A 25,479-nucleotide genomic window follows, 5' to 3' on the forward strand; every position below is an offset into this window, starting at 1 on the left:
ATGAAACATCATATTCTTGTAGCAAAACCAGGGGTTGACTTAAAACACTCCTTTTTGTTCAAATGAGAGAAATTGCTTAAATAACACCCTTGAACTATTAGACTGCAAAGGTTTACTTTGAAGGTATACAGTGGAAGAAAAAGCACCATCTTTCTATCTCTCTCTAAAGTTTTAAATACTTATTTTCACATACAAACATACAAAGACTTTGAGATTCCTTGTTGGCATCAGGACAGTAACCTTGCCATATTTCAAATATGCAATTTATAGGGAAGCTCTTTTTTCAAATGGTTTATGGCTGTGACTTTCCAGATACAGCTGTGATTTAACACATCAGCTGTTACACAGATGTCTCATGAAAGGTAAGTGTCATTGATGGGGTTGAAGGTTAAATATCTTTGAAGTCCCAAAGAGCAGTAACAGTGGTCAAATAATATATGCCTTGTGAGACGTGGTTCTTTTTTCTAGATATCTTGATAAAAATTTGGACTACTATACAAATAGTGCTGCAATATGAAAGTATCAAGAAATCATCTTGTAAAAAGTTCTACATTTCTGTTCTGGAGTCCTCACATTTACGATAGGCTGCAGCTGGTATCCCTTAATATGACATTAACAGATACTGACTACTTTATTTATGTCCAGAATGTTTTAGAAATTTTTCAAGGGTACAATTAAATTATATAATGTAAACTGAGTCATTTAGCATGTATTCCGCATGACATGGGAGGAGACTATTAAAGTAAATGTACCTTTGGAGTTGAATAAACCTAGCGAGAAGTATTTGGCCTTAAAATTTAAGTAAAAGTAGTTTTAATACTGGTGAAAATTGAGTTCTTAGGACAAAATAATTAATGTGCAGATTTTGCTGAAATCATACTACTTGTTGAAGAAATTTTTCACTGAAACTGTTCCACTGAATTGGAATTTTTACTTTGGCTTTATTTGGTGGGTTGGGGTTTTTTTCTCCTGAAAATTGATGAGAAAAAGCATTTTTTCTTGTGCCAAGTGGTAAAATATGAGTACAGATAGGCATCTGGTAAAACTGTCATTGCTCCAGAGAATTCTTTGAAGCTGCAATGGTGTCTGGGTCTGTCACATTGCTTCTTTCCACCGGTAGTTAGGGGTTTCTGTAACGATCAATTAGTGTGCATGCAATATGTGTGATTTGGCATGTGCCCCATATGGAATTATGCCTGACTTATCCTGTAGATTGCCCTAGAGTTGGCTTCTGAACTCTGAAGCTCATTTTTTGGCAGTCAGAATTGTAGGTTTCTGATGTTACAAATAAATGCAAAGTTCTAAACACCAGCACTGCATTTTCTTTTTTCTTTTTTTTTTTTTGAACAGTGAGTTTAAAGAGTGACTCCTCTCAATTGTCCATCTGAAAAACAATGATTTGCATCACTGAGAATACAATTCTTCTACCAACAGGCTCAACTTTCTATATGATCAAAAAGCAAATGCAGTTAACATGCTCTGTAATAAGATGAAAGTCTTGAAATAAAACCAGAGGAGAAATTCCTCTAGTCACATGTGTAAAGGAGGGAAGCATATTCACACAGGTATACACAGAGGTTGCAGATACAAAGTTTTCTCTGTGGGTCACTTCTAGTATATTAAGAGGTTTTTAATTACATTAGTTTCATTACAAGTCTGTATTTCTCTACTGGAATTTAAAGTAGGACTTCATACTACTGAAATAAATTTCTTACTGTTATTTTTTTTTATTCACATTCTTCTTTGATTCTGTTGTGTTTTGGTTTTTTTTCCAAGAGCAAATATGATATTTTTACTTTTGATGATTTTTAACATGAGTAACTTGAAATATACAAAAATACCACAAGGCTTTTAAAACCTTTCTTGCTTTCTTTAGAAAGAAAAGCATACATGCTTCCTGTTTAAACATCACTGTGTTTGAGAACAATTGAGAATACTATGGAAGGTCTAATTTTTGGGAGCAAATTAAGTTACCCTTTAATTTTTGTCCTGGTAAGGTCAGTACTTTCTACTGACAGTCCATTAAAAGTCTTATTTCTATGCCTCTTTTCCCAGAGTAGGGACCACACTCTCAGATGTTTGAAGTTGCCATGCCCTGATCTTCATCATGCTACACCTGCTACCACTTGCAACTGTGCTTTATCTAAAAAATATTTTCTGGCATTTAATGTGTCTGTGCATATATATACACGGACTCAAGATCAAGAGACTGTAATAGTGGTACCACAATCAAGCTAGAACTGTATTCTTGGCATGTGTGCCTTTTTTCTGTGTTAGTTTTTGCACCTGTGATTTTCATATGTCGTTTTAAATTTATGTTTTAATGTTTTATTATCCTTGTGCTCATAAATCTCTAGATGAATGTGTCTGTAATCAGAACAGCCATCTTAACTACCATTTACTGAACAGGAAAGCTTTACAGCTGCAGAACTTTGCACTATTTCTTTGAGTATCTTTCAGAGTCACAGCAGGGTAAGTTTGTCCCTCTATGGATTTTCCATCAGCAAACTCTCACCCACAAATAGATGCTGCTCTGGCATAGGAGGACTGTGAGCTCAATTGCCATCTGCTCTCCCTCTTTCCAAGCAGCTCCATCTCTGGCACTTCTTCCATCAGAAGTTTGTGCAGTCTTAGAAAACATCCAGAAACTATGTTCTTTATCCAGAAGATCTTTCATGATTGGTTACCCCCTGGAGAAGATGATGAGCCATTCTTTTGTATCACAGGAGGCAAAAACTCTGTGAAGAACTTGGAACACACTGTGGAATGATGGGATATAATGTGTGTTAGAAGGATGAAGAAGATTTAGAGAAAATATGAAAAACTTGCTTTGAGGTTCCAAAGGCTACCATGTGTACTACTTGCTCCCCACACTGACTGTAGAAACATGTTTGGTCTCTTAGAGCCCTGCATCTTGTTTGATGCAGTGCATTTGGTAAGTTGTGAGGAATTTTTCTAAGTGATTTGAAGTCATCTGGTCATTGCAGTGGGAGGACAGGAATCACCATGGGAAACAATTCACAATCCCGCTGGAAGTCATTGACTGAATCAAGGATAAATTGAGCTTCTGCAAAAGAGAGTGAGTTGCTCAACAGGAGACTGATCGCAGGGTAAAAAGGAAGTTTGAGACCAAGGATTGGAGTAAGAGGGCCTTCAATTATTTGATGCATTATGTTTGTGTGTTTGATGTGAAGCTTTAGCTTTTTGCCTTTTTTTAATCACTGTAAACCGTGTGATCCTGCATAACTACATTAAATGCAATACTTTGATTTTTTTCTCCTTATTTTTTACCATGTTAAAACAAAATAAAAAGTCAGCCTTGCATTACCATTGGCTCTGCTGCATATATGTGGTATATGTACAAAAAAAATACCCTAAGGAGGCAATCCTCAAAATAATGTATTTTCAAACTAGTGCCCAGAAAACTATTAAATGTCTTAAAATGCAGTTATCTAAGAAAGTTCCTAAGTGACTTCCACATTTTAAAATGGAACAGTGCAATGCTTAGCTGTTACAGGTACTACATTTGTTTTTAGATACACAGAAATTTTGACAGAATCTACTAAATGTGTGAAAATATAAATGGCTTTGTAAGTAGGTTTAAAAAAAATGTTGAAAGTGGAAAGGTTCTGTCAAAATGAAAAAAAGGCAGTAAATAAGAGAACAAATATTACACTCCTCTCACTTGTAAAAAGAAGCTAAATTGTAGTTACTAAGTTCCCATTTTCCTCACAAACATGCATTAATGTTTTTTGAGGATATTTCAGTTCCTTAGTTTACAAAAAGAAGTACTTTGTATCACTGACAGCAGTCAGAGACAGGTTATTTTTCATGCTCTTGAGATGCACTTAGCTGGATTTTGAGGTCCTCCTTGCCTTACTTTGTTATGATTGAAATGTAGTGTAGAAATAATTCAAGGGGTACTACCTATCCAGACATGTTAATGAACACTTTAATAGTGCACTTGAAAAAAAAATAGAAGAGATGGGTAAGGGTAAAAAGAGAGAAAATACTTGGAAATAAATTGGAATTCAATGTGATTATGTATAGAAAATCTGTTAGAAAATGCAGCAGTTGAGAGACAGTTTCCTGGATGATGGGGAGAAAGTACTCTACAGTTCTACTCATCTGTAGGGTCAATGCAGCAGAGAGTAAAAAATTCACTTCATCCACAGTTCCATGTCCCTGCTGGTTTTCTCAAGGAAACTATAAAGTCTGAGAATTGACATTAAAGTAGGTTTTAACTTTAGGAAGTACCAGATCTAGACTGAAGAGAACTTTCATCTAAAGATGGATAGTTCCCCGTCTCATTATCTCACAGCATTACCTTTTAAGCTCTGACAGGCTTTTACCAGCCTCAGTGACCAGTGTCTCAGACTGGTTCTTCATTCTTGTTTCTGGGAAAAAAAAAAAAAAACCGAGAAAAATATTTAAAAACCAATCCCACCGGTTTCTTTTATATCACTATGACATCTCTAGATGGTGAAATAGCTACAAGTAATACAGCTAGATCTGAAATGTGTCCAAACCAGAAGACCAGGTTCTAATTCAGATTTTGGAAAAGACTGCCTTAGAAAGAAGCCATTTCTTCAAAACTGAATGCCTCAAAAATAGCCATTTACTGATGCGAGCTGGCTCAATAGGTCGAGCTCTGGCGTGCCCTCGGTCAGAGGAAACACAGCATCACCTCCATGACATCCTAAAGGAACCCCTTCGGTGGAAAGGCAGGGCGCAAGCTGGATGCGCGTGCTGCTTCCTCCTCAGAGGAGGCACAACAGGCAGCCGATGTCTGGGCTTGTGTCAACCCAGAGGTAAAGGATCAGAAAGGGGCCTCTGGTGTGGGTTCCAACAGGTTGATTGCTGGAGAGTCCAGGGACCAGAAGGGCCCCGAGGAGGGTTGAGCATGCCCTTTTACAGGGGGGTGGAACAAGGCGGGGAAAAGAGAAGCAACCAAAGGGGTACAGCCAAGGGGGAGGATAAAATTTAACAAGAACCAATAAGGGAGACAGGGAGGCAGGAGTCATAACAGAGAACCAATGAACAACCGAGCAAAAGAGAACTTTCCAGAACAGGGGGAGGTAACTTGGGCCCAGGAACCACCGAGGGGGATGTGGCTTAGACCTCCGAGCCGTCCCATGATCCACCCTCCGACCCACTGTCCTGGCCGGGGAAATCCACCCAATGGATGGCCCCGGCTTGAGTGGCATTTAACGATTTCAGCTCATGAGTGGGCTGAGCCACCCCAACAATTTACTTTCCAAAGTGGGATAGCACATATGAGGTGATTAGTTACTTAACCCCAGCATCTTCCTGGGCCTCAACAAATCCAGTGCAAAACAAATGAAGGCTCCTTTTTACTCTTTTTTTTTTTAATTCAAACCTAGTGAGGAACAGCACTAGGAGGCAGAATGCTTGGCTTTACAACATAACATATTTTCTCCTTAAAAATACAGAAATCAGAAAGGGCTCTGGGATTACTGAATTCACAGGCATCCATGTTATTAAATACTTCTCATAACCTATTTCTAATCCCTCGTAGAAGTAAACGGAGGATATTTATTTTTTCTCATACCAGTGATCATACTGAATCCCACACCTCCCTCTAATGAAGACTTTGGTTGTCAGACCTCTGTGGTAGACTATAAATTTGTGTCTTCAGATCCTCAAAATGGTCAGAGAGATGGAGCACCTCTTGGATAAGGAAAGGCTGAGACAATTGGGTTTGTTCAGCTTGGAAAAGAGAAGGCTTTGGGGTGACCTAATTGTGGCCTTCCAGTACCTGAAGAAAGTTATGAGGAGGGAGAACGAATTTGCACAAGGTCATGTAGAGACAGGACAAGGGGGAATGGCTTTGAACTGAAAGAGGGCAGGTTTAGATAAGATACTAGGAAGAAATTATTTACTGGTGAGGGTGGTGAGGCACTGGAACAGGTTTGCCCAGAGAAGTTGTGGATGCTCCATCCCTGGAAGTGTTCAAGGCCAGGTTGGACGGGGCTTTGAGCAACCTGGTCTTGTAGATGGTGACCCTGACCATGACAGAGGGTTTTGAACTAGATGATCTTTAAGGTCTCTTTTGACACAAACCATTCTGCTATTCTGTGATATTTTTTAGGTCTGGTAATTCTGTTGTACATCCTTAAGAAACCCCTTCTAAACGACAACAACATTAAGAAAAGAAAACAAAATCCCAAACCTTTTGACAGTGGTATGCTCGATATGAACATATGTATGATAATTCTTCAAGAAAAACTGAAGTCAAAAAAGTGTGATAGTTCATGGAGAAAATATAATACTTCATACATTAATATTTTATTTTTGTAGTTTCAGGCCACAGAAAATAAAATAGAGAGCACATCAACTCTTTTGTTGATTAAAACCCATCAAACCAGCAGACGTATTCCCAAGGTTAAAATTCAGGTGCAGACTTACGTACTCTCAAGTTTACAGGTACTTGACTGAATAAAGGGTGCTTATTTTGACCTATAAGTTGAAAATGGAAAAGGCTTGATGACCTTGAACAGACCATGAAAGGTTTCTGTTGAAATCTGAGTAAAAATTTTTATTGATTTTCTCTTTTTTTTTTTTAATCCAATTCAATCTACTGGAAAATAACAGTGAGCTATTTACAGATCCTGTTTTTCCATTTTTCATAATGCAAGAATTGAAAATAACTTGAGAATAACTGAGGCAGTGCCCAAATTATATTTTATTTTCTAAGTGGATAAAGCACTGAGAGCATTGTTTCTTCATTTTCCTATATGTCACACAAAAATTAACCATATTTTTACAAGATTGTGTGTATTTGCTTTTGTTTAAATGTCCCAAATTTAAATGTGGCCTCAAATACAGAGCAGCAATATTCCAAAATTAACATGAAAGGAAAGCAATAGTTAATTATCTGCTCTGTTTCCAAAAGCTTGCAAGAAATAGATTTTCTCTTTAGGACATCATAGTTTTAGAAAGCAGGAAGAAGCTGGAAAACAGCCATACACATGACATAATTCCCTCAAAGACTGGAGGGTGTCCAGATAGGAACATCAAGAGGCTTTTAGTGCTGTTAAATTAGAATTAATTTCCCTTCTGGGAGGGGGCTAATTTGCAAGCAGAAAAGAAAAACAAGCTGCAGTAGAGATTATACCTACTAGGTATGGCGTAGTTGATTACTGAATTTCTCCCTTTCCAATCCTTCTCAAGATACCACTGCTATGAAAGAAAAATAAACAAATCTTTAATTAAACAAGTCGATTTCAATGCACTTTTTGGTTTGGTTTTTCTTTTTGTTTGTTTGTTTGGGTTTTTTATTTTTTATTTGTTTCTTGGGTTTGTTTTGGTTTTTTTGTTTGTTTATTTGTTGTGGGGTTTTTTTTTTTTTTTTTGACCCAATAGTTGACTTGGACAACATAATAAAAATGGCAATAATTATAATAAGTTTTCTGCAAGTATATGCAGTTAATTATTTAATATGGATTCAGGAACATATCTTAGAATCAAGGAGAAGGATGTTTCAAGAAAGACTTTTAGTGGAATCAGAATATAGTATGTATTTTCATTGCAGAGCATGAAGGTTAAAAGGTTTCCTTCCATATCTGAAGGATGAGATGTCATCCAGAGGCACCTAGAAAAGCTTGGGAGGTGACCCATGTGAATCTCATGAAGTTTGTTTAGCAAGACCCGAGTGCAAGATGCTGCACCTGGGTCACAGAAACCCCTGACGTCCATCCAGGCTGGGGGATGAACAGATGGAGAGCAGCCCTGCCCAGAAGGACTCAGGGGTGCTGGTAGAGGAGAGTCTGGACATGCCCTGGCCATGGGCACTCACAGCCCAGAAAGCCAAACATGTCCTGTGCTGCATTCTGAGCATCATGGGCAGCAGGGGAGGGAGGGGATTCTGCCCCTCTGCTCTGCTGAGACCCCACCTGCAGTGTTGCATCCAGCTCTGGGGTCCCAGCATAGGAAGGACATGGAGCTGTTGGAGTGATTCCAGAGGAGGTCTCAGAGATGATTAAAGGGATAGAGCACCTCTGCTATGAGGAAAGGCTGAGAGAATTGTTCAGCTTGGAAAAGAGAAGGCTTTGGGGTGACCTACTTGTGGCCTTCCAGAACCCTGAGGGAAGCTACAAGAAAGATGGAGAGGGACTATTTGCAAGAGCCTGGAGTGACAGGGCAAGAGGGAAAGACTGAAAGAGACTAGATTTAGATTAAATATTAGGAAAAAATTCTTTTCTGTGAGGATGGTGAGGCACTGGAACAGGTTTGTCCAGAGAAGTTGTGGATGCTCCATCCCTGGAAGTGTTCAAGGCCAGGCTGGATGGGACTTTGAGCAGCCTGGTCTAGCAGAATGTGCCCCTGCCCATGGCAGTGGGATGGAACCGTGTGCTTTAAGGTCCCTTACAACGCACACCATTCTGTGATTCTATGAAGATGCTGGCAAATTAGTCATGAGAATCTCAGTTTTTGTGCCTGCTAGCTAAAGCCTGACTGGGGTGTCAAGGTTAAGATACGCTGGTGTGAACATTTAGATCTAGAGGTCCTTTGTGTCCTTTCTGTCTGAAGCTTACTAAGCAGATTCACTTATATGGTGAGCTGCTAAAGGTGCATGTTGAACCATGCAAAGGCTGTGAATGGAGCAAACCAGATAATTGCAATCAAAGGATTTCCAGGATCTTATGGTCTGGAAATTATGGTGTTAAATGGTGTTAAATTCTCCTTTGGTGGAGAGAATTAAATTCTCTTATGGTGTTAAATTCTCCTTTCCCCAAACCTCTAACATCTTTCAAAAGTGTGAGAATGAAACACGAAAAATAAGACTCCTAATAATATTGATTTCTCCTGCTTTTATTCCAGTAAATTGTTTAACTGAGGATGAAGATCTACATATTGACTATGTTTTGTATAGCTTTGTATGGTTTCAGTTACCATCCTGTCACCTTAATTCCTTGACATAATTCACTTAAGGTACAAAACCAGATGTTGGCCTCTCCTACATGTGACCACGTATTGCCCCAAAATGCAGTCTGACTCTGGTTTCTCATGTCACCATCTTCAACATTACTAATAAAGCATCTGGATATTAAATGATGCATGTGCGTTTTAAAAGCTCTTCCTTAAATTTATGCTTTTATCCACCCATGCAAATCTGTCTGCTTCCAGCACATTATGGGTAAAAATGAAAGTTTAAATAGGAGATGACATGATTTTGTGAGTGTACTTGTGGATGCAGGGCAATATAGCATCCTGTATTTGGCAGGTGTGAATGATGAGTAAAAAAGGTATCTACCTAGTAAATATTAACAGAAAGTGTGATACTCTAAAATTTACTTCTGTCTTACTATTGACTTCATTACTTGTGTTATTTAGATTCAGAAACTGAGTAACTTACTACTCAGTGAAAGAACCGGACTCTCAGATATGTAGGAGAGTTTCATACTTTGATTGTGACATATGACAGCACTATGTTTTAAAGGTTGTCTGAAGGAGACAGGAGAAAGAAGAGGAAAAAAAAAAAAGAGTAGAAATCAATGTGAATAAAAAAATAATATCCTTGCTCTCATCAGCAGCTAATAAGGAATTAAATTTTACTTTCTTGATTTACAAACAGTCAGAATGTCATATGTGTAAAGAAAAAGCCAAACACTTCCAGCCCTCAATCTCTACATAAAATTACTTTGTGTTGAGATAAAAGAAGAGGGGGATTCTACATCAAAAAGCCATTACACATCATCCCTGGTGTGTTACAAAACCAAGTTCCCTAATTATAAATCAGAAAGCTATGTTTTCAAAGATTCTTTCATTTTTTTTTCCTTTCAGTCAAAACTGAAGGGATGAGAAGATGACCCTGGCAGCCTTCAAGAAGGGCTTCTAAGTAAAACAAGACTTGCATTTGTGTAAATAGGATCTGTCCTTCAAAATTCACTTCTCAAAACCAGGTAGATATTGAAATGAGCAGGTTGACAATATGCAGTCTATCGAGTAGTTTCTGATATTTTTCTGAAGAGGTAATGGCTGGGAAATCTGTCTCTATTACAGAACCCATCCTCAGGAAAGCCAAAATTATCTGAGACAGGATACATAATGTTTAATGCTAGAAATGAACTCCATTCATTGGAAAATACCTATCAGCTCTGTATTTTGTTGCATACAGTAATTACAAAGTTAATTTTGCAAATCTCATAAGCTGAGCACTTTGAAGATTCATTTGAATTCTTTAAATGCCGCGCCTAATAATGTTGCAGATATTTTGAACAACTTTATTAAACTGAAGGAAATTATTCTAAAGACCTTAGAGACAGAAAAAAAACAAATTTAAAAACTATTTCTACTTTTCTCTCACTAAAGAGAATAGATCTAGTGATAAAAATAATAAAATTTTGAAGGAAATTAATTCTGTCTAAAATTGATAATACATTAATGGATCTTATAATTCCTGTTGTCTACCTCTTCATTTATGTAATAGAAAATATTTTAAAATCTATTTTGTTTTCATTCTTGACCCTCAACAGAACTGAGAAATGTTGCTGAAAGATCTTGGAAGCAAGAAAGGTGATTTACCTTCCGTAAAGGTAAAGGAAAGGAAAGGATGCAAAAACCTAAGTCTTGCAGCCAGAGGAGATTAGGATGTCAGGTTTAACATCAGCCATTTGGGTTCTGGTACCGAAGCAATTGAAAGGAATGCAATAACTGAAAATGGGTGACAAGATCTTTGAAAATACTTGCATCTATGCACAGAAAGATGAAAGGCTGTTTCCTTTAGCTGCTATTCAGAAAGTCTTTGAGATTTAGGTGACATATACATGGGCAGAGAGGTATCCAGGTTAAGAAATAAATAAGCCTGAACATAATCTTAAAGTCTATGCTAAAAATATCTTTTTATTGACAGAGATTCTCAAGTACTGATTGACAAATCAATATTTGTGTTGGTATCACCCATAATATTGATATATGAGCAGAACTAAAAATGAACTTTTAAAGGCCATGTATTTTAAGTGACATGAAATTATTCCTGAATTGAAATAACTACTTGAATATTGTAGGTCTGCAAGCATTTTCACTGGAATTCCACAGCTAAGAGCTGTAACATTTTCTGATTTATTGTGTCTTCCCTTGTAGTATATAAGATGGAATTTTAGATCTGTGGAGAAGCTTAGTATCTCAAGTGTATTATCAGAAGCAGAATTTATGAGGATACTTGAAATGCCGTATAAAGGATGTTACAGAGGAGCTTTGAAGGTTTCCTCCAGCCTTACTGATGCAAGACTGGCCCAAAAAAACTGGATATTGAAGCACCACAAAGTTGCACAGGAATCAAAGCTGAGGAGTTAATCTTCAGATGGAACTGTCTAGTTCTGATCAGAGATATTCCATGAACATATAATTAGGAAAATGCTAATTTCTGTCATGTTGGTGCTCACTAACTATTGGAAGACTTGACAAGGTTGATATGAGTATGAAGGAGGAGCTGTTGAAAGAGACACTTGCAAAGAGATCGGGTTCTAAACTCGAACAAGAGCCCACTTTGAGATGCAGCAGAGCTGGTAAATGGGTTTTGCATTACTCATACAGATCAGAAAGCTCAAGGCTATAGGTCCACTTTTTTTTCTGTTTCAGTGGCTCTTTCTTTATGACACTGGATCCCATTAAGAAACATGAGAGCAAGACAGTGCTGTGCATTATCTGTATAGGCCGGGAGAATAATACCGGAATTAAATAAAAAACTTTCTCAGCCAAATATTATGACCTCTGGGCAACAAGGAATCTTTTTCAGAGAGAGTTTTAAGAGCATTTTAAATTTGTTTTTCTAATGAACTCTGACCCCAAGTTTCACAGTGTTTGCCTTATGAGAAGCGTGATTTTTTTTTTTTTTTTTAATGCTTTTAAAACAGGTTCTAATCTTTCAGCACATTGGACCATTATGGCAGTCCAGCCTACACCATGGGGTATGCTATACATCCTAATATTCTTCCGTTCATCCCCTTCCTAGTCGAGAGTTCACAGCTTCCTCAAGTTGTATGCTATGCAGGAATTAAGAATGAAAGAAGCAGAAGGGGTTTGAGATTGTATGATGGTACCAATATTCATGAGGTCTAGCCATCCTTAAGGAACGATTTCTAAAGTAGTAATCTCTTCTGTAAATATATATATGTGTATATATATATGGTACATAAAATTTCAAGTCTGTGATGGTTTGTCCAGACCTCTCTCAGAGCCAAGACATGCAGAGGTTCTTGTCTGTCTGTTGTGGTCATGCTGGGAAATACGGTGTGAGCAAAGCCACACAGCCACCTGCAGCCAAGCTCGAGAGAACCTCTAAACCTTAGAGGCAGCAGAACTAAATCAAACAGAGCCATGGTTATCCACTAAGAAACTGGTGATTCTGTCATGATGTTGGGGAACGGCCACTGCTAAATTTTTGGCTAAGAGTACATGAGATGCACAGCTATAGAAAAACTGTGTACCAAAGACATGGGGTTTTACTTAACAGGTATTTAAACAAATACTGCAAACTCTTACTTATGTACACTTATAGAACAGCTTTTTACCACTTCCTCTGAATTTTTTCTTCTTTTATTTTTTTTTCTCAAAAGCCTGTCTTATTGCCTTTCTCTCATGAATGGCACTGCAGTTCTGTAAGAATTTTGAAGTACACCTTTTTTTCCTGAATTTTAAATTTGGTTGACAAAGGGATAACAATCTCCTTAAAAATAAATAAAAAAACCCCCCACCAAACCTTGCCACTCTGCTTTGCTATATCAATTTTAATTTAAAGGTACCAAAAGGTGTTGCACTCCAGACTTCAAAGGAAGTTAATTTTTAAATACGTTCAGCTCAGCATTCCTCTCTCTCTAAGAATTCAATTACAGATATTGTCAGGCTGAAACATTCTTTCCTGACAAAATCTTGCTTTAGTGTAAACCTAATTTTCATTCTCACAGTGAAGGGAGACAGCATTACATGTCGTCCCAAATGGAGATGAACATGTGACAAGCTGGGAAATAAGTGGAAATAAAATCAATTTTTCCCTGTTAGTGTCAAATTAAAGGCAAAGTAAGCTGTAGAATTTGCAATAGCAGAAGTAACAATTGAAACAAGTGTTCTGAAAAAACAAACAAGACCAATTTCAATTTTGTTAGGTAAGGGGAACTTTATTGTTGGTCATCTTAAAATGCACAAAGGAGTGTCTATTCAAATTCCAAACCAACAGCCAAAGATTTGAAGCTAAAAACATAAAAATGGTGAAAATTAAAGGAAAATTATTTTTACAGAATTTGAGCTGTTAATATGGCCCAATATAAATGTCACTAATATTTGCATTTGAGGGTATCAGTAAAAGAATATTGCTTCTTTGCTTTGATTTGAGCTTTCTTACCTTTACACAAATTCAAAGAATTTACATGAAAAAGAAATAGCATAGAAACCTGGTTTCTTTATTTTTCTTCCACCTTTCACTTTCCCCAGCTTCTTTCTGCTTCCTGTAATTCTCTTAATTCCCTCTATGCGCCTTGAAGACATTAAACACCTTTTTTTAACCTCCTTCTTTCCATTTTCTCTGGATCTTTCCCTGTCTGTGGTGCCTGATGATCTCTCCCTGCATTAATTTCTCTTAGTTGACTGCTTTCTGCACTGTGGCTCATGGTTCTGGCTGATGCCTTCAGTCTTTTACTGAAAAAAACAAAAATTAATTTCCTGGCTTTACTGAATACTTATCCAATTTAATATAGACTATTTTCATAAGGTATTCTTACAAAACTATAGAAAAGATTGGACCAGTGGTTCTACACTTTTAAGCTATCCCCCCCCACCCCATTACATCTAAAACAGAAAAAAATGACAACGTATGCAATGCAAAATGTTAAAAATTAGGGAAATTTTTAAAGTGCTGTCGATGACTGAAGAAACTTTTCTACTATAAATGTAGTTGTTGCGTAATTAACAGAAACTGACATAACCAACATTTTGTAATTAGATTCTTTATTAATAAATTCTAATTGTAAAAACACATGGATTTAATTGACATTTAACATGTTAGCTATTGCAAGCTTGATATCAATTAACACACTTATCAAATGTCAATTACCAGTTTTTCAGTTTTAATTGCTGTGAAATTGACTTGCCATGGGCTACCTTTTTAAATGTTAATGTATTAACAGTGTTCACAGATTTGATGTAATAAATACAACATCTAATGTGCACTTATTGCTTATGCAATTTGACTACAGTATATGAAAACTTAAGTGTATTTTCTTCATACTTATTAAACAACAGTAAGAAGCCTTTTATTCATTAATTTACCATACAATTAAACTTATTCCACTTAGAAATAATTATCCCATTATATATTCTGAATATAAGTATTCAGAATAGCTAGCCAAATAGGCAGGTCACCATTTTAAACCAGCATTAGATTAGAACTATTATTAGAACTATATCTGAACAGTGTGTTGTGTTGCCAACTTGCTTTTTAATAGGGAATTCTCCTTACACCTCCTGTGTTTCCTTGTGTTACCTGTATAAATTAAGACTGGGTTATATTCTGTGTTCATTTGAAAAAAGAAAAAAAAGCCTGGTAGTCCAGCTACCGATCATCCTGTCAATTGAGCTGAATAAATGTATCCCTTCCCCTACTTATGGCCCTGCTGATGGCATGGGGCCACAGTGCTGATATAAGATTTTGGCTGCCAGGAGCAGTTTTGGCTTGACAGCTTTGTCATTGGCATCGTCTTAAAGGATGAATTTCCATGGTGTATAGAATCATTGTACTAAGCTCATGCATTGCATTTCATTTTAATCTGTAGAACTGACATGCTTTATGAAGCCAGGCACCATCCTCATTTTAATGGAGAGGAAAGTGAAATGCAGCAAGGTCAAGTGGTTTGCCTAAAGTCCTGAAACTTGGCAGTAGCAGCAGTAGGGAAAATAAGTTCAAAATGGAGTGGCAAGTGGATCAGGCTTTCCCAAAGGCAGTGTATAGTGGTGATGGATGAAAGGAGCGTTAATCAGAGGCCTCCTGGAAAGGAGGGCTGCTTATTTAGCAGAATAGAATGAATATTTAAAAAGGCCTTTCAGAGTATTGTAGAATAAATGCATATATCTGTAAGTTATTATGGCTTAAGGGCTAGCTATTAAGAGAGAGGATCAATGCATCAAATAGTAAATGCAGAACTTTTCAGGACTAGAGCTATGTGAATCACGATCTCCCAGTCTGCTAATGAAACACACAAAGTCAGGGATCAAACTTTGCATCAGACTAAGCTGGGGGGTTGGAGATCTCTTCCTCCCTTCTCCCTGCAAATAAGAATGATCTGCACTGCTGACAAAGATATGTTTAATTATTAATGGGAGCAAACTCCCTCCTCAGCCAGCTCCAGCAGGAGCAGCAGGCCCTCAGCATGCCCTGAAAACCATGAAAAAAATGAGATGTTTTTCAGGGGTCAGGTAGAGTATATAGATCAGCACTTGGCCAAAAGAGGTCACTTCAGGGCTCTCTCCTGAGTACCCATTTGCTGAAGGATCCTGGTTCCTTCATGGATTGTAGCTGTGTTGATATCAAATGAGATAAAAATCCCATTTTAAGCACCATATATGAGTTGGTGGCCCTGTTGAGTCTAATAAAGATGCTTCCTTGTAAGAGTCAGAAAGTAATCCTGTTCAAATATATTCTTTAATTACTAAAAACTAATAATATGCTAAAATGCACAAATTTTAACCTCATCATTTCCTCACACTTGTGGGTATTTTTTGTGCAGGGCCAGCAGACTTGTTCCCCTTCTTTATGTGAGGATGGAGTCACTGGGGTGAGTCTGCAATAACTGATGATATCTCCTTGTAGACTTCCAGACTATTGCCCCTGCTGACAGGAGGATCCCACCACTGCATTTCCCATTAAAATCCAGAACTAGTCTGCTAAACTGCTGACAGATCATCTCCCTTGCTGTGCTTGCCAGTGAGAGCCCGTCCCCACCCTCCCCACTAAAGAAAGCATCTGTGGGCTTATAAGGGTTCAAATACAAAAAGGGAGGGAATTGGGTAAATCAGAAGTGGCATTTCCTAAAGATTAACAATTCCTCCCTCTACTGATAAAATAATATCTTAAATGATCTCACTGCTTTCTCACCTGTTGCTTTCACATGTGCTGTACCGTGACTGCATGTGAGCATTATGAAAGAGGAATGCAATGAATTAATGAAAGAATTGTTTCTAAATTAATGTATTTCCTCCTTGCCCTCTTAGGAGTCTCTGGGTGCCAATAGAGTTTCATTATATATATTAGTTTACTATAGCAGTTTGATTGCTATTACTTTATTAAATATATTTCAGGGGAAAAAGTATTCCCCAACAGTGTCAAGTCAAAGAATAATATTAAACCAGAGCTCTATAGTGCTCTTGTGTCTCTGATTATTAAGAATCATGTTTCATCTGAACTTTTTTTAGTGGAGTTATGGAAGTGAAAATGTTGAGTTGCCATCGACAATGAGTACATTTAATTAGAATGTCTCTCTTTCCCTGTTCCTTCCAAAAAATGTCTCAAAGACTAGTATCATTTAAGATTTTGTTTCATGATAATATAATAGAAAAAGTGGAGGGTACTACAGTAGACTTACTGTCTGGAAAAAGGATTTCATATCAGGCAAGAATTCGTGACAAATGCACTTGGTGTAAGATGATATTTGTCATTTGAGCGGTTTATATGGTATTTTTGTCTTTATTAAATATTTTCATTAGGAAAAAAGAAAACAATACTGTCTTTACATGAAATATAACAGAGTATTCATACTGCATGCATGCCAGTAGTATGAAAAGAAACATATCTATATATAATCTATATGTATTAATCTTTATATCTCTCTCTTTTTATATATATGTATCTACGTATATATTATGATGCAGGATTTTAAAAACAATTGCAACTAGCAAATGACATACTGGGAAGCTCTGTGATAAGTTCTCAGATCTTATAGGGTAAACCACTTATAATGTGAACTTTTGATTGACTCCCTGGCATTCTATCATCTAATCCATCTCTCCTGAGACTTAATTTCACGCTCCAAACACTGAACAGCTTCAGACAGCTGCCATTTAAAAATAAATGAACATAAATAAGCCATCAGTAACAAAGTTCTTCCCCTCTCCGGACCACCACACATAAGCTCACCCTGATGACAAACAGCTGCTTTTTCCTTCATGGACAGAATTTCTTCCCAAATGTAAGCAAAATCCAGGCATATAATATCTTCTGCTCATCTCATGCCCATGGTCTGTCACTTAAAATGTGCATAAGCATCTCTGTTGCATACTGCAATTATGTAAGGGCTGCAGATTGGTGAGACTCACTCCTAGGAAAGGAAGATACTGACAAAGGGAGCACGAGTGATCTTTGTTATCTCCCAGATTACTTACTGACAAAGGGAGCACGAGTGATCTTTGTTATCTCTCAGATTACTTACATCTTTAGAAGGTCTTAATTCACTGTGCAACTCACCAATTTTCTGATCTTCACCTGCAGCTTCCTTTGCCCTTCCTCCTCTCCTCATTTTTACTATCACATGTTAACATGTACAGATTGTGAATCACAAAATGTATGTTGTGAGACTCCAAGGTTTCTGGTAAGACAAGCAGCACTTGTCCATGAAGTCATCTGAGGTGCCTTTCTACAAGTCTGACACAATTGTAAAGCTGGTTTACATTCCTTGGGGAGGGTCAGTGAGTTTCACTGTGAACACAGAGAAATGCTGCGTCAAGGATAGCCATGCAAGTCATAGTCACAATGACCTTTTGGAATTTCAGGCAGAGTAGTGACTTGGATGGAAAGAGTGTCATTACCTGTTTTACTGAATTCCCTGTAAAACCTGAAATATGTCATTGTTAACAAAATGTTGCTCTGACACGAGCATGTCTTATCACAGGACTGAGTATCCACCCATTTCAGGATGGACTTTTAGAAATGTGCTGCAATAGAAATGTTTCTATCAGCACTAATTAAAGACAATAAATATCTTTGATTTTTTTCCCTGGAACAAAATTGGAATGAAAAGGAATAAATGTCATAAAACACCATTGTCTCTCCTCAACTTGATTTACATATAAACATTAGACACCTGAAAGCCTGTTGGGTATACAGTCATGGAGTATCTCACATCTTTGAAATTTCTGTGAGCAAGTGGATATAGGCACAACACAGTTCTATTGTACTTATGCTGAAAATTGTGTTAAAGTGTGTATGTTTCACATGCTATATGAAATCTGCAAATATTCAGAAAAAAATCAACTTATAATTCCAAAATAATTTAATACTTCTATTTATTAGAAATTTCTTCTCCATTCTTTTTCCAGTGAAATAGGACATTGTTTTAAAGGAATGTTTGGAAACTGCAATCTTCCTTTTCTCACCTATCTTACACAATTATAGACAAACTGTCCATTCATGTTCATCAAATAAATAGATTTTTCTCTGCCTGTTCTCAGTATATGCAGTTAGGATGGCTCATATGATTCTTAAATTCCTGGCCTTAGCACTAAACCAGATGAGGTAATTTTATCCATTCCTTCTATGCATTTTTATAGACCAAATAAAAAGTACATAAATTTTGTTTTGCTGAAGATATAATCATAGCTATAAAAAAAATTATTGCTAGACTCAGTAACATAGTCCAAAGTGCTGGGACTAGAGAAAGCAATAATATACAACAAGCAACCCTTCTTTACTTTTACTATTTATTAATGTTGTTGCCTAAGTACTCATGGTAATTTTATTAGAAATAGAGCTATAAGAATGGCAGAATGTTAAAATGAAAGAAAGCAGAAGTTTACATCTTACTTGCAAGTATAATCTTGGGCACGTTATGGTATCAGGTTATCAAAATAATAATAACAACCATACATCTCAAGTATTTTTTTAATTGAGGGCTTAACTTTACAACAAAGAAAGAAAATCTTTAGAAAATATAATGCTATGTACAAAGCTTTTGTACAAAGCTGACTTGTTAAAAGATGTTTAACTACTCAAGTGTTGAGCAAGAAATAAAATAATTAGAGCTGAGCTCTAATGAAAGATGTCTTAAGTGGTGAAAATGCAGATATTGTAGAGAATGCTGATTCCTGGTATTTTGTAAAGAATTTTTTGGTAGTGGTTGAAATTATTTTCCTAAGAGGCTAATGTGTAATACCACTAATGTGTTATTGTTTCAGTTAATGATCAATCTTTGAACAATATTTTCTGGGTTATTTACCATTATTTATATTAGTGCCAATGAGACAAATACCAGAAAATGAAGAATCCTTTGTTGTATGATCTGACTTACACAAATATTACAAAGGTTTAGACATTTCATGTCTGTGTGTCATTTTCACTAAAATAAGGTGATTTGGGGGAGTTACCAGAAAGAGAGCATATATTTTCATGAATACAGCTGTAGCTAACACAGATGTGTGTTAAAGCAACAAAATTCTGTGAAAATGGAAATGAAAATGGTAACCATGAAAGTAAGGGTGAGAAGTTATTGTGTTCTTGCTGCTGCCCATAGGCAGACCAAGCAGAAGCTCTGCTGCAAGTCTGGGAACATTCTACTTCAGTGCTAGAAAACTCTGTGTGTGTACATATTTATGAAAAATGTCCCCAGTCCAGAGATTTCAGCATGTGCTGTAATATTTAAATTATAATAGAGAGATGGTCTTAAAAGCTTAGTACTTTTTAAGTACTAAGAATTGGTTTAAACTTTTTATATATATGAGTAAGAAAATAGATACATTAGCTATTTGCATCTAAACTGTAAATATTTGTTACGATTATTTCAGGTTATTTTGTGTCTGTATTTAGATAATGTAATTTTTTTTTTCTTCAAATGTTTAATCACTTTCTGCCCCTTCTTTCACCCTTCTTTTAGTACTTCATGCATGCAATTCATATGTGGATAAAGGAAGTAGAAACATGAGGGAAAATATAAATAACGCAAGAAAAAAACTTCCTTAATCTAAAGAATGCATGACAGAAATCCATGCATTTTTTCTGAATGTGTGTCTTCATTTTCATGAATTCTGGCTTCTTCTCTAGTAGCAGTCAAAAATGCATTATGATAGACAAGCAGAGTGCACACAGCCTATTACCACGTCTCACTTGAAAGGTATGTAATTATAGGGTGCTAGTTTCCAGCTGAAGGGGGCTGCTTGAACAGGAATAAAAGTATGCTTCTGACCATATTTATCAGATAGAGTAATATCTGATGATATTTTACCTTTTCAATATCTTACCTTCTAGAAAACACTGCAGGTATCTTGGTGGTGATCTGGCAGAAATTTTCTGACCAAATGAAATATCCTTTTAGGCATAATGCTGTAAATTGCAACTATTTCGTTTCATACACCTGATCATGATTTGTTCTTCCTTTAAAACAGCTGGTCTGTAACAGACTACGTCATTTGAACAGTCACATGTAGATTTAAGTATTTGCTCTTCCTGAATCAGATTAAGGGGAAAAAAAGGTAGAGGGACATTCATGCATATGCTCCTAACTATATGTTCTAACTTGTGCTAGAACAAAATCAATAGTCCGTGTAGGTACTGGTATTGTTGGTTGCATATAAAAATTTGACTGGATCATGGTGGTGGATGCTCCTCTTTGGATCTCAGAAATATGCAGTTACATTTTCTTCAAATCAAATCTATTTCATAGAACTTTTTAGTTTCAATGTCTCTTTCTAGTTTCAATAAAATGGCTATTTTTTTTTTTCTCCCAAGAATAAACTCCATCATATGTGCTCCCACATTTTTAGAACAAAATCCAGACTGATAACTGTAATTTTAGAACAAGGATGAGGGCAATATTTTCAGTTTAAATATACTTCACTTTGAAAGAGGACAGAAGACATTTCACTTCATAACTAATTATTTTTTCTAAGAAAAATATGAAACTTTGAGATTTAATTGTAGAAATTTTATATATACACATAGATACATACTCACACATGTGTGGACAAAAAGAGGAAGATATATTCCTAAAGCAGTTTCTTATGTTTCGTTTTATAATGAGAAATCAGTCTCATAAGTTTTCATTTTCATTCCAGAAGTAATAGCTATAATTTGTAGCACTATTTTCTCCTCTTAACTACTACACTGGAAAACTTAACATGTCCTTTTGACCCACATTATGTTACTGGTGGAAATGCCTATTGATTACTAGAATCAAATTTAAGACTTTCCACCAACATTTGGTTATTTTTACCTTTGGACATGATTGAGGATTTCTTTATCTGCTTTGTGTGTTTTAATTTTTTCTTCTGTTTTCAATATTTCATGGTCTTCAGAGAGAAGCAATAGCTACCATCACAAATGTGAGTACACTGTCTTGTCTGGGGAGGAGGTGGAAGGAAGATAAAGAGAGGTAGATAAGGGATAGGCAAGCAGATATAAATAAGACTAGGCAAATGTTTCCCTGGTGCCATTGTTACCAAATCATTAACAGCATATATTGCAGTGTTAAAAAGATAGTTTTACTTGATCCTTTGAGGCCTTAGTGTAGGGAGATGTAAGAGATGGAAATACTGGGACCTGGTCACCAGTCCCTGGTGTGAGTGGACCTTCTGTAATCTATAGGATTTGCTAGTAAGTGTCCCATGTTTCCCCACTGAATGAAAACAAGCTTTACCCTTGATGAAAATCTGAAGGTTATTTTTGGAAAAGCCATTCAGAATTTTATTTCTGCTCCAAGGATCTAAAAATGAGAGATATGGCTCAATAAAGTTTTGACTTGCATGACAACAGATTGATGGTCCTTTATGAATTATCGAATAGATCTGATAGCTCAATTATGTCTTATTGTTGTTTTTATACTGCCTAATTATTCTCAGCTCTATGAATCAGCAGCAATACCTATTGGCATATAAGGGAGAGAACTCTACAATAATGTCCCAAGGCAAAAGTAGGATGTCGTGATAATGATCGCTGTAGCATCACACATTATGGTCATCACTATGGTGACCTTTTCTATACATTAAAATTGCCATTGCAGTTGCCGTCTTGGCTCAGAATTCAACGACTTTCTCCTCTCTTGTGCACAGCCAGTTTTGTGTTTTAATGAATTACTAAGATTGTGCGATTTATATGAAAAAGCAGTTTTAGAAATATTTTCTTGTCTTCCTTGTTTGTTTTTTTTTAATGCTTTAAAGAGAACATCAGGAAAATTTCAGAATTAACATTGATCAGTGTAAAGAAGAGGAAATAAAAGAGATTTAGTGCATCAGAAAAAACCTGTTCCTTTTACTATTGTCTCTTAGTACAAAGTTGTATTAGAGTCACAGCTTGATGGAGGAAAAGGAGACACACATACAACAGCTTAAACACCGTTGTTGTGTATTCTGGAGTCAGGCTACATTAGTGCTTACAAGTCCAGGATTCCCTCCCAAGTATTGAAACTAATGTGGCATGGAGCTCCTGAGCTGCCAAACCCAAATGACTTTGTGCAGACTGACAGTGGGTGTACAGCCTATACTGCTCAGGCGATGAAAAAAGGCCAGGAACTTTCTGGGAGAATTCTAGTTGACAGGAGCCAATTCTACACCAGGGAGTTTCTCACAATTCCAGTGGTATGTGTTTTCCAGTCTTTAGCAGTAGTCTGTGTCCTAGGAATGGTCACTGGCTAGTACGGCGTAATCTTCATGCAGTATCCATGACACATCTGCTCAGGGTGGGATCCTGAAACTACTTCTATATAAAATCTTGTGATTGTGCCAGACAAACTCATGCATCACTCTTATGTCCTCTATTTAGTCCTTATTTAACAGCTTTTTAGTCACACCAGACACATATCAACCACTTTCTTTCATGCTTGTTCTTATTAGATTTTCTCTTTTTTTGCACCTCCTTTTTAGGGTGATGGCCTGAAATACATTATGGTACCAATAAATAAAGTTTAAAAGACTATGAGTATAAAGGAAAAGGATTCCATTTGAAGTTAAATTTAGCAGATCATTGACTGGGCTGATTATTTTGTTCCATTTAAGTTCATTTTTCTATCATTCTATAAATATTCCATTTCCCTCTCCTGCTCTGTTCTCCCCTTTTCTCCCAAATATACTCTGATCATCACCCACTGCAAATTTGTCTTAAGAATTTCTAATACTTTGGCTTCTAATCTTCTTCTATAGACATAATGATTCCATTTCAGTTCTTGTTCTCTGTTCTCTTTCTTAATACTTCTTTTGAGTTAATGCTGTTAATTAAGAGTCAAATTGTCTATTTCTTCCAAAAGAAAATGAATTATTTCCTTAAAAAAATGACTGATGCCTTTTAGGAAGAGATTGCTTTTTGAGGTTGCATTTATTAATGTCTCTAAACATAACTGCTTTATTCATCTATTTTATTCCTATTTCCTTTATAGGGAAAGAGTTTGAAATTTTCATACTATTTCTACATAAACAGATCTGATCTGATCCCACTGTTTTGTTGGGGTTTTTTTAATTAACAAATATATTGGGGAAAAAAATATCCTACCTCTTGCCCAGCAACTGCCAAGTTTCTCCTATTGTTTAACAGTAGTCAGGAAGCATCATGTTGACACCAGTAACATTCTTTCTTCTCTCTGTCAGTCTCAGACTTAATTTTTTTGATGTTCTTCTGTCAATGTCAAAGCTGGTAGCCACAGCAGAGTGGTCTGATAACCCTGGAAGTCGGGGCTTAGGGGAGCACTACCTTAGAGAGCCTTCACATTTCATACTGCTGCTTCAAGATATGAGAGAATTTATTAATTTAAGATTTTCTTGTAGTGTAAGCTTGTCTCAACCCTTCAGCAGCAAGTGAAATCCCCTATAGAAGTTGTAACATGTAATGAACAATTACACTTACCTGTCTTTATTAGGCTGTTTCACCTTCTCCTGCTGTGATGAAAACAGGGAGAGATCTGCCAAATCAGTACTGTAAATCTCAAAGGTAATTAAAACTTAAATTTTGTAAACGATTTGTGCTACTAAAAAAATAAGACAGCGAAGTTTTCTTCACACAGTGTTCTGTATTGAATGTTCTTGCCCAGAAAATCTTGATCGACAAAATGCTCTTTAACATTTTCCAGCAACCTTTAGATGGCAATTGGAGGTGTACCCATACTATCTGGCAGAAAGCATTAGTACTTTGAATATGTATCACTCGTTGTTTTCTTCTTTTGTCAGAAATGTTCATTTTTAACTCTGAAGGAGTCACAGATGCCTCACTGATAGCTATGAAATGTCCTAACAGTCACCAAAAGCAGAAAGGGCTATATTTAACTAGGGACGTGGGCCTGAAAACAACCTGATGAGGAGGTGGTAAATAAATAACAGGCTTTGCAGAAGAAATGAAGGGACTGCAATAACAGTGTAATTGTCCTTCCTGGCATTTATATCACATTACAGTGAAATAAGGGAATATTACTGGAATCCAACAAGCCAGTCTAGAAAGTTTTATTTTGCTTTTGTCTTCCATGTTCTACTACAAATAAAAAGACATCTCTGCCACAAGAAACACCAAACTCCTAACATTGTTCATAGAAAAGAGTGTACAAAATATTTAATAAGGTTATATAATGCTCATATAAGGGATACAGCTGTCCATGCTTCTGCTTTCTTCAATGTCTTATGTTTATTTATATATATGTTTTGTTTTCTCCCTTTCATATTGATTGTCTTCTTCCATTTTAGGTTTCGTTATAGTTCAACACATTTTTTCAAATCAAGGTTATTGATACATACAGGGACAATCAATCCTAATAATACCCAACACTCTGCTACATCCCTCAAATTAAACCATTTCCATTCAGGATTAGCCTCTGCAAGTGAAACCTTTTCTTCATAAACGGAGGTTATGACCCTGATTCAATTCCTACACATTTATGTGACAAAAGCAAATATGTGGCCTTCTTTTTATTTTTTGTTGTTGTTTGATTTTTAAGAGTTTGAGCAATATTTATTATCAATGAGAACTTTTTTTGTTACTGGGGAAAGTCATTCTGTGTGGCATATGTGCCCTTTTCTGCTTGGTTAATCAATAAATACCACATACTGTTTTGGGCTACAGAGAAAGCAAAGCAGTAAAAGAGCCAATATTTGGTGATCTAGTGCCATGTAAATATCCTGCTTCCCCTTGGAAACAAATTTTGTCCCATACAGACCTTCTTGGATATACATAAGAAGATGCTACTCTGAAACATTTTGTCATTACCACTGAAGGAACAAGGGATAACTGAAACAACCTGGTCTGTGCACTTGCAAATGCAACTTACTATTATGCAAAATTTATACTGATTATTTATCGGTATAAACAAGCCCATCACTTAAAAAACCAGGACCCTCTGTAGGAAAGAGAAACAGAGGTAATAGGCAGTTGTTCACATAAATATGCCAGCACTGCTTTTAGACAACATTAATCTATTTCTGTTAAATGATTTGGCAAATACTCCTCTTCAAAAGTTTAGAAATTAATGTATATATATATATATATATATATATATAATAATTCCAAGCAAG

General features: G+C 36.4%; 1 long non-coding RNA gene across 2 annotated transcripts in view; it reads right to left on the bottom strand.

Annotated features, from left to right (window-relative positions):
* LOC125326811 overlaps positions 1-24,075 on the bottom strand; it is a 39,177-nt gene extending 15,102 nt beyond the window's left edge. The window contains exons 1-3 of one of the 2 annotated variants that reach the window (XR_007204012.1): positions 23,828-24,075; positions 4,328-4,397; positions 1,765-2,759 (exon numbers count right to left, since the gene is read on the bottom strand). This is a non-coding gene — a long non-coding RNA (uncharacterized LOC125326811). Of the gene's footprint in view, positions 1-1,764; positions 2,760-4,327; positions 4,398-23,827 lie in introns of those variants that run through there. The other variant, XR_007204013.1, reaches the window with a different exon arrangement.
* Between the last annotated feature and the right edge of the window lie 1,404 nt (positions 24,076-25,479).

This window comes from Corvus hawaiiensis, chromosome 5, assembly GCF_020740725.1.
Source record: "Corvus hawaiiensis isolate bCorHaw1 chromosome 5, bCorHaw1.pri.cur, whole genome shotgun sequence".
Classification (NCBI taxonomy): domain Eukaryota; kingdom Metazoa; phylum Chordata; class Aves; order Passeriformes; family Corvidae; genus Corvus; species Corvus hawaiiensis.